Here is a 10,539-nt window from a genome sequence, read left to right as displayed (position 1 = left end):
CACGTTTTTGACACTTTTAACACATTTTTGACATGTTTAACACATTTATCACACGTTTAACATGTTTTTCACATGTTTAACACATTTTATACGTTTTGTCACATTTAATACGTTTTTGACATGTTTAGCACATTTAACATGTTTTGGCGCATTTAATATGTTTTTGACATGTTTAACATGTTTTGGCACGTTTAACATATTTTTAACAAGTTTAACATGTTTTTTTTGTATATTTAGCACGTGTTTAGCACGTTTAATACATTTTTAGCACATATAACATGTTTTGGCACATATAACATGTTTGACATATTTAACACGTTTTGGCATATTTAACACATTTTGGCACATTTGACATTTTTTTGCACATTTAACACGTTTTTGACATGTTTAACACATTTTGGCCTGTTTAACACACTTGTGACATATTTAACATTTTCGGTCCGTTTAATTTGTTTTTTGCTCCATCTAATATGTCTTTGATATTATTATACATTTTTTTGACCCGTTTAACATAATTTTGTTTTGTTTGAAATTATTTTGATATTTTAATTACTAAATTAGCTGAAGAAATAATATGTGAGAATAATATGAATTATTTAAATAATATTTAAATCATTCATAATAAATAAAGTCTTGAATATGGTAAACTCTATTAATTTTTAGAAATAAATTAATTTATTAAAGAGTTTTAGAATATTAGTGATATGTTAGTTCTGTATGACTAAACTATAATAATAAATATAATATTAATGTGTTTTAAAATTTTCAATTATTTTCTATTTGTCTGTAATGGAGATCAACGTAATAAAAATCAAGAAAATATATTTGAGTTGGAAGATGGTTAGTTTATATTGGATTGATAAGAGAGAATTAAATTGAATTTATTTAATTTGGGTAATTTGGATAACCCTAACCTAACCTAAATTAACTTACCCAAATTAATATTTTGGGTTTGAGTCAACCCAAGATATGCTCACCCCTAATTGAAACAGATACATACTAATATATGTGATCCTATGTCAACTGAAACACGTGGAGGTTATAACTACTTCATTACCTTTATAGATAATTATTCAAGGTTCGAATATGTTTATTTGATGAAACACAAATATGAAAGCTTTGAAAAGTTCAAAGAGTTTAAAAATAAAGTAGAAAATAACTAAATAAAATTATTAAAACTATTCAATCTGATCGAGGTGGTGAATACTTGAGTAAAGAGTTTCAATATTATCTTAAAGATAATGGTATATTATCTCAACAAACTCCACCTTACACACCACAATATAATGGTGTAGTAAAAAGACAAAATTGTACTCTGTTAGACATGGTTCGATCAATGATGAGCTTTGCAGTACTCTCAAAGTCCTTTTGGGTTATTCACTTCAAATAACTATTCATTTGTTAAATAGTGTACCCACAAGAGCATTTAAAGTTACTCCAATTGAGAAATAGAGCAACAAACAACCTAGTATGTCTTATTTGATAATTTGGGGGTTGTCCCACTTATGTAAAGAAAATAATATTAGATAAATTATAACATAAATCTGAAATAATTTGTTTGTGGGATATCCTGGAGAAACCAGAGGGTATAGTTTTTATGACCCACTAGATCAAAAAAGATATTCATCTCTAGTAATACTTCTTTTCGGAGAAAGAGTTTCTTATAAGAAAAGATAGTGGGAGTAACTTTGAACTTAATGAATTTCAAGATACTGAAACAAACACAATTCAACTACAAAATGAAGAAGTGAAGACTTCTCCAATTAAACCACATGAATATGCAGATAATAATGTGGTTCAACATAAAACTACACAAGGTGCTCGTAGATCAAAAAGAACAATGTTTGCACCTATAAGATATGGATTTCTTATAGATGAAGGAGGTTTGCCTCACATAGAAGATGATGAGCCTATGAACTACAATGAAGTTCTGAAATGTCCAGAACATGATGGATGACTTGAAGCCATGAAATAAAAAATGGATTCCATAAAAATTAACCAAGTTTGGACTTTGGTTGATCCTCCAAAAGGGATGAAACCCATTGGCTACAAATGAGTTCTTAAGAAGAAACCTAAAATGGAAGGTAAAAGGTTTACCTTTAAAGCAAGATTGGCAGAAAAGGGTATCGTCAAAAATAATATATTGATTATGATGAGACTTTCTTTTCAGTTGCTATGCTTAAATCCATAAGAATACTCCTAGTTGTTGCTACTCATTATGATTATAATTTGGAAAATGAATGTCAAGACAACATTCTTGAATTAAAATCTTTTTGAGGATGTATAAATGATACAACATGAAGGTTTTATTTCCAAAGATAGCACAAAGGTTTACAAATTACAATGATCTATTTATGGATTGAAGTAGACCTCTAGGATTTAGAATATCATATTCGATGAAACAATTAAAGAATTTAATTTCATTCTGAATCTTGATGAACCTTGTGCATATAAGAATGTGAATGGAAGTTCAATTAAGTTTCTTATATTATATGCGGATGACATATTAATAATAAGAAATGAAATTCCAATGTTATACTCTACAAAAATTTGGTTATCACAAAAATTCTCCATGAAAAAATTATTGGAAGCAAGCTATATATATTGGGCATTAGGATCTATAGAAATAGATCAAGAAGATTTCTTGATATTTCACAAATAATATACATAGACAAAGTGAGAAGAAAGTTTAGCATGGAAGAATCTAAAAAGGGATATGTCCCAATGATTCACAGGGAATATATCTCTAAATCAATATGCCCAAAAACTCATGAAGAAATGATTTGCATGAATGAGATTCTATAGGCTTCGGAAATTGGATCCATTATGTATGTTATGTTATGCACAAGACCTGATGTCTCGTATGCATTAAGTGCTACAAGTAGATATCAGTCAATACTGGTGAAAGTCATTGGATTGCAATAAAGAATATCCTAAAGTACTTACGATGAACTAAGGAAAAATTCTTGATATATGGAGGACATGAACTTGAAGTAAATGGGTATATTGATGCCAGCTTTAAAACGGATAAAGATGATTCAAAATCCCAATCGCGTTTTGTATTTATGCTTAATGGAGGAGCAGTCAACTGGAAGAGTTCAAAACAAACAATAACGGCGGATTTGACAATTGAAAACGGAGTATATTGCAGTCTTAGAGGCTGCAAAAGAAGTTGTATGGATAAGAAAGTTTATTACCGAACCAAGAGTGGTTTCAAGTGTCATAAATCCAGTACGAATGTATTGTGATAATAATGGAGCTATTGCACAAACAAATAAACCATGATCTCATCAAAGATCTAAACACGTACTGCATAAATATCATATAATTAGAGAGATTGTCTCTAATGGAGATATCTATATCGAAAGGGTTGACACTGATCATAATATATATGATTCATTCACTAAATTACTACCCCAAGCTAGTTTTGAGAAATATGTTAATTCTTGTGGTATTAAATACCAAAGTGAATGGCTGTAAAGAAAGTGAGAGATTGTTAGATAGGGTGCTCAATGCCATCACTTTGGCATTTAAGGTATTTTAATCTAATATTATTAATTTCAGTTAATAAAGGCATCTTCCATGTTTTATACTTTTTGTCTTTAATGAGAATATGAATAAAATGAAGTCCATGATATGTTATTAGTATAAAAGTGTTTATGATAGTGATCATAAATATAGGTCGCTTATTATGCTACATAACGTTCATATCAAAATAATCTCTAGTCGTAGGTTTATTGAGATAGGATATCATTAAACCGGTAAGACTAGTGTGTGTTATATTGCTTGATATGATCAAGTGAGTGTCCCTATAACTCGAGATTATAGTTGATAAATCTGAATGAACATACAAGGGGTTGTTAATGAGTTAACAACGCACTAGAGTGTCCCGCACGAGACCCCTCATGGTGGTAATATATATATATATGTATATATATATATATATGTATATATAATATATATATATATATATTATATATACATATATATATATATATATATGTATTTATATATATATATATATTTATATATGTATATAATTCTGTATTAGTGGTGTGTCACGTAGCTGCTATAGTGAACCGTCCTTAGACTTGAGGTGCTCAAGTAAAATCATATGTGTGGATCATGTATTTTGATGTTAGTTACGATCAATTAGTAAAAAGGGTGATCAAGAGCTGATGGTTAGGTATATGTGAAATATACAGTGATACTGTGAGTAGCCAATAAATAAGTCACAACTCTTGCATCAAAAACAAGAGTGTATATACTTAAAGGGCTTTTGTCGAAACGCTACTTTATAGGCCATGATATTATCTCGGGTTGATGGTCTCTCGAGAATAGACGTAAGAGAGGAGTGAATTTCATAATGGAAAGAAGAAAAATAGGCTTAAATTGGATGCGATGTTTCGGTCTAGTGGGAGTTGACAGTAAGTAACCATACTCATATAACTGAGCCGAGTATAAGATGTGACGAGATAAATATTCAATTATAAGTGATAGCGGACAGGTTCGATATTTTGTCAAGATTAATACTAGTTAACTTTCTAGAGCATTAGAAGTCACGAACAATTTTCTAGAAATAACTTCTTGACTGAATTATAGTTAAAATGTTAATTGTAATTGACTAAAAACTATGGGGTCTAATGGGTCACATGGAATAGAGGAATCTAAATTGATGTGTAAAATGATAATGAATTTTGAATTCATTAATGAATGTTGTTTATTTATAATGATAAATAAAATGAGATAATAATTTATAATTGTTAGAAATGTTATTTACAAAAGATGTATAATATATTATTGAATTATTAAAATTCTAATTCTTAGAATTTTATATTATAGATATTTCATAATCATATGATTTATAAGAATATGAAAGATCAAATTAATTGTGTATTTGTACGAATGGTGATTAGTGATTAGTAATTGATACATTTGGTTATGAGAATTTGTGGGGTCATTTCTCTCAAGATATATCAATGCATTTTTTTCATCTTCAACATAACGTAAGTAAAATTGTTTTTCTTCTTTTTAGAAAGAAGCTATTTTTCAATCATCCATTTTATGAACAATATTGAACAATAGCATGTTCTATTCTTTTATAAATCCTTTCTAGAAAAGGTGTTTTCTAGTTTCATCGATTTATTCTTCACGTGGATCAACATTATAGGCGTTGATAAAATGCTTGGTGAACAATAAGACGAAATGTCGTTCGTGTCTTGATCATGATGTACGTGAAGATTCTTGATCTTTGATCGCGTTGTTCGTGAGCATATTATATTGTGGGGTGTTCGTGCTAGATTGTTGTATTCTTGCAAACGGTTTTTGATCGTCTTCATTGTACAATAGGTTATTTTGATAACATTTTATGAAAGTTATATGAAACTTATAAACGGTAAATCATGTTACAATTTTCTAAAATACATTTTCTAAGTAAGCATGATAATATATTTTAAATTGATTAAAATGATTTCCGCAATTTTATTATTCGTATATGTGATATATGATTATGAGAACCAAACATATACAACCAAGTAAAAGTGGATTTATCATTAGGATAGGTCATCTTCAATATAGAGAAGAAATGAAAAGTGATTATCTCTAATATGTGTAAAAGTCAATGGGCTTAAAAATGCCTTTAAATCTTTACTTTTCTGTATTACTTCTATCCCCAAAAAAATTTTAAAATTTTTATCATTTAAAATCCATTCGTCATAGTAATCTTGTACGGCAGCATCATTAAATAGAAATGTGTCGTCAATTCCGCCTTCGTAGAGATAGCTCTCTACGCTTTCGTCGTCGTCATCATATGTTGGGTCACCTAGGCATACCATGTATTTCAGAAACAAGCTCCTACATTTTTGGGGAAAGGTGGGTCCAGCACTTGGTTAGAAATTTCTAATCAAACAGACTCAGTTGCCCGAGTCAACTTAGTATTATCGTAATGGTACAATGGAGACACCGATGATAACGTTGGTTTACCTCCATGGCAACTATTACGACCTTAACCAGTCAACCTCGATTTTTTTATGATTGCGGAGTGTCAGGACCAAGAGGTGCCGAAGAAGAGTCGCAGGCGTACGACATAGGCACCAGAATTGACGGAGTGCATAATTAGCCTGCCTCGATCAAGAGGTGTCGAAGAAGGGTCGTGTGTGTGCGACATAGACACCTGAGTGATAAGTGCTAATTAATTGGGCATCGGCGTAGCATGATTGCGGAGTTCTTGGACCTAGAGAATGCCGAAGAAGGGTCTTGTGCGTGGGACATAGACATAAAAGTAGACAAAGGTCAATGCATTGAGAGAATGCGTGCATGGAGTGTCGAAGAAATGGAGTTGTTTGGTCACGGTTATGAGAAGGCCGGTGGTGACCAAATGGAGACAAAGGAGTGTCAACATCATGAGGAGAAGACCGAAAATATCGGCATGATGGGGCGAGGACCAGAAATGTCAGTATGATAGGGAGAAGACCGGAAATGTCAGTATGATGGGGCGAAGACCGAAAATATCGGTATGATGGAGGGAAGACCGGAAATGTTGGTATGATGGCGGGAAGACAAGAAATGTCGGCATGATGGGAAGATGTGGCGTACTGGGTCTAAAGTAGTGGGCAACGTCGTGATCCACGTCGAACATCAATTTCTTGACGGTTTCCCCACTCCCTTAGTTGGTTATTTCCTAGGAACTTGTCTATTTGGCTATATATATCCTATGAGATGCACAAGACGTTTTTTTGGATTTTTTGGGTAGAAAAATATCATCCACAAGCGAGAGTCTTTTGTGTGCAAGCCTTGAGAGATTATAGCCCTTTGTAATTTGTATTTGTGAGTGAATATAAATTTCAGAGTTGGGTTCGCCCGTAAATTTTGTGCGTTTCTCTTATCTTCATACTTCATAGACTATTGTCCAGGCTGATTGTTTCGATGCGCAAAGCAAGAAACACTTGGGGTGAAAAAGTTGAATGCTTTCCGTTGCGTAATAACCTCTCGTGACAAGTGGTATCAGAGCCAAATTTCCGGATATCAACCCAAAAATGACCGAACCTAGGACTACCAAAAGTCTAATCCATGAGATAGAAACAAGGTTGCGATGCCTTGAAGACCTGGTTGGTGCCCCTACCTCTGTTTGAGATGACTCTTTATTTGTTCGAATAGATGACCTAAATTCAGACTAAGTGTCCGCGCAGGAGACCATTGCTAAAGTTTCAGAATCTATTGGACAAAAGGTGGTTATAAAAGAGGAAGACCTTGAGTCCAGACTAGAGCAGTTTGATATTGAGATCAAACTTTTGAAGAAGGTTATTGGCACTGGAACGACAACATCATCCATTTCTTCAACACGGTTCAAGATGCCTAAATTGAAACCCTTTGGTGGTGTGAGAAGTACCAAATAATTAGAGAACTTTCTGTGGGATATGGAGACCTATTTCACAACATCAAAAATCCTTGTGGAGGAAAGGGTTTTGATAACAAGCATGTACCTTGTGGGTGATGCAAAACTCTGGTGGAGAGCTTGCTTATCAGACGATGCGAGTGTGAAACGTGAGAAGATTAACTCGTAGGAAGTCTTAAAAGTGCTAACTGAAAGAAAAATTTCTTCCTCGCAACTCTTCGTGGAGGGAGAGAGAGAGTTCCTATGAAATTTGAGACATTCCGAATCAACTAAGGACTATGTGAGGGATTTTAGTTCTTTGATGTTGGATGTGAGGCAAATGTTCAAGCCAAAATCTTGCAGTCGTGGGCGCAAGCCAAAATGAGAAGGAAAGACATAAAGAACTTTCCATCGGCCATTGTTGTTGCAGATCACTTAGTGGACTACAAAGAAATCGGGGAGGAGAATCCTGATGCCAAGAAGCACACGCAAAGGGACGAGGGGAAGACGAAATCCTATGAGACGAATGTAGTCAAGTCCGAGGGATCGAGAAACAAGAAGGAAATAAAAGCGAGTTTTGTTTCCTGAGACCGTGCCATCCAGGGTTGCTTCATTTGTGATGGAGATGTAAGCGGGAATGCCCAAAGTGTGGAATTTGTCGGCACTGTTAACCGAAAAAGAGGAGGAGCATAGAGAAGATGTTCATGTGAGGATGAATCTAATGCAACTAATAAATACTTTGCATACGGATAGATCAATTATAGAGAAGGGATGGATGTATATCAATGTCTGCATCAATAAGAGAGAAGTGATCGCATTGGTCGATTTGGGGGCACACATAATTTTGTTGCAGAACGAGGGATTCAAAAGCTGGGATTGGAGGTGTTCCAACATAAATGCCGAGTGAAGGCCGTGAATTTTGAAGCATGTAGACACTCATTTTTGTTCTCTCAAATTTATATTTTTAAATAAATCTGTAGCCTACAAAATGATTTTTGTTTAAAAATATAAAATTACTTTTTGAGGAAGAATATTGTATCTTGCAAATAAAATAAGTAATAGTTTTAGAAACATGTTGGATTTTAAATGATTTAATTTATTATTAAAAATTTTATTTCATTTCATATGCTAAAATAAATAAGCAAATAAATATGCATATATATATATATATTAATATTATTTTATTTGTGTAAATAATAGGATAAATAAAATTAATTTTGATTTATTTATTATTTTGCAGGGATTAAAGGAAGATAATGAGAGAAAATGAGAGATTATTTACAACCACAAAAACCTAAATGACGGGAGTTCTTAAATGACCGTGTGTTGTGCAAAATTCTTTCTAGAAGCAAGAAAAAAAGGAAAATAGAGAGAAAAAAAGACAAAGCTGAAATAATATTTTTAACTTTTAATTTTTGAGCTTTTGTCTAAATTTTTTATTTTAGGTGTGTGAGGTTGTTTGAGTGTTAGTTAACTGTTCAAGTTATTTCTAGCATTTTATTTGTTGTCTTAATTCAATTTATAAATTATTTAAGCTCTCATTTTCTCTTAATTCAATTTATAAAAATAAATTTTTGGATTTATTTTTTTAAAATATTTATTTTAATTTTTGTGTCCCAATTATAAAACTCCAAAACTCGCGGGTTAATTTATTTATAATCATAAAATTAATTTATGAATATAATAAATTTTAATTCCCTTTGTTTTCTCATTTCTTTATTCGGTTTATTTATTTATTTGTGAATAATAATAATTATTATTATTCGGTATTATATTTTAGATCGGATATGAATTGACAAATAAATGGATAAAATAAGTATAATTTTCTAAAAATGGCTAAAATATTAGAAGTAGAGACTGTTTTTTTAACGGGCATGTGAGACATAGCGCCAAAAAACCCTTTTCACATTTAACCAAACACCGAACCCTTAAAAAATATCTTTTCAAAGGCGTTATTGTTTTACATGTCAATAATTTATTTTCCCTAATTTTATAAGAAAATTTAGGTGGCGACTCTTTAGTCACAAACTGATTTTTAAACAATTTTCCAATTTGATTTAGTTTTATTTCAAAATTTTCAAAGAGATATATATATTATATTTATTTCTTAAAAGTCGAAAAATCTTTTTTCGGGACGGACTTTTTTAAACACGTACAGTTTTCTGGCGATTCTGTTGGGGACTTTTGATGTTTAACTTGAAAATAATATTTTGGCCATCCATTTTTAGAAAAATATATTTTACACTTACACAGATATTAAAGACCCGGCTTTTTATTTTCTTAATGTGCATGAGCTTTGGGGCTCCGATGTGAAGATAGTATAAGGTATACGTCGTTGGACAAAGCCTATACATCTATTGATTACGTGCTAGGATTGTCAATGAGGAATGACAATCTCAATCCGCCTTTGAGGCTTTGTATGATTTGTGAGTTGAGGAAAACAATAGGAAAAAACCTAGATTAACCCATCTCTCTCCTTTTCAAATACCCCTACTATTGAAATTAGGGATTTTGAAATAGAGGTGAGGAGTACGTCCAATTGAGAGCTCCTTTTACATTGAGAGATCCCTTTTGGGATAGTGTCCTTGTCGGTGGAAAAACTCTATCTTAAGACACTCCTAACTTTATAACAAAAAGCCAAAAAGCCAATTCTGCCAAATTGTTGCCTCGTCTCGTCATGTCGAGCAACAAAGCAACGTCACGAAACTTTCAAACTTATGTGTTTACATTTTACATGTGCTTGCATATAGAGTCTTAGGCGCTCACGTTATCCACTTCGAATTTAGAAAATGTAAAAAGGCGAAAAGATTAAGTTCAAAGTTAAAAGATTCTAGAGAAATAGACTAAGTCAAACTTTAAGAAAAGATTAAGTCTAAACTTAGAAAAATCTAGAAAAGAGGAGAAGTTAAGAAAGACTAAGTCTAACTTTGGAAAATTCTAAAAAATCTTAAAAGAGAAAAATCTAGAAAATCTAGAAATCAAAAGAGAAAAATCTAATATAACTAGTTCTTGTCTCTGTGTCTTTACTACTCACGATTATAGGCGTAAACATGATCAAGAAAGACGCGTGAGGCGCAAAGAAGATACAGAAAGACGTGTGAGTCGCAAAGACAATAAAAAAACGTGTGAGACATAAAGACGATCAAGAGAGATGCGTAAAACGAAGA

Source organism: Impatiens glandulifera, chromosome 9 (assembly GCF_907164915.1).
Source record: "Impatiens glandulifera chromosome 9, dImpGla2.1, whole genome shotgun sequence".
NCBI classification, from domain to species: Eukaryota; Viridiplantae; Streptophyta; class Magnoliopsida; order Ericales; family Balsaminaceae; genus Impatiens; species Impatiens glandulifera.
The sequence above is the reverse complement of the archived record's forward strand: the minus strand, read 5'-3'. Positions refer to the sequence as shown.